This window comes from Branchiostoma belcheri, unplaced genomic scaffold, assembly GCF_001625305.1.
Source record: "Branchiostoma belcheri isolate BF01 breed outbred unplaced genomic scaffold, Haploidv18h27 scaffold236, whole genome shotgun sequence".
NCBI lineage: Eukaryota > Metazoa > Chordata > Leptocardii > Amphioxiformes > Branchiostomatidae > Branchiostoma > Branchiostoma belcheri.
The window spans coordinates 1-495 of NW_017803839.1; positions in this window are offsets into that span (position 1 = coordinate 1).

Consider the following 495-nt stretch of genomic DNA (forward strand, 5'->3'; position numbering starts at 1 on the left):
ATGCAAACTTCATGCACTTGTGTCATTAGCCTCTGTACACTTGAAGAAGCCACACAGGCGAAACCGGTCGTGTGACAGGCTGAATAAAAGTTCTAAACGGGAACTATGCGGCTCCAGATGTCTTACTGAGGGACGACTGCGTGTGCAAGATGTCGGTAGCTTGAGGAATGAATCCCCTCTACTATATATCATATAAACATTGCACACCTGTTTTTGTACATTTAAGTAGTTTCTTTACGTATTACTAAATAAGGCCATGTTGATTTGATTATATGGATGACATCCTCTGGGAACCCCAAAACTGATGCGAGCGAGCGAATAAAAAAAAGTTTTGAAAAAAAAAGTTGCTTTCATGAAATCTACGTTGTTATGAAGGTCGAACAAATGACACAGGGTATGGTATGGCAAATAATCTACTCTTTAAATTCATTTCTTTGCATTTTAGTTTTTTGTTTGATTTTGGCATTCTACGACGTTGGAATCGTTTTCAAATAT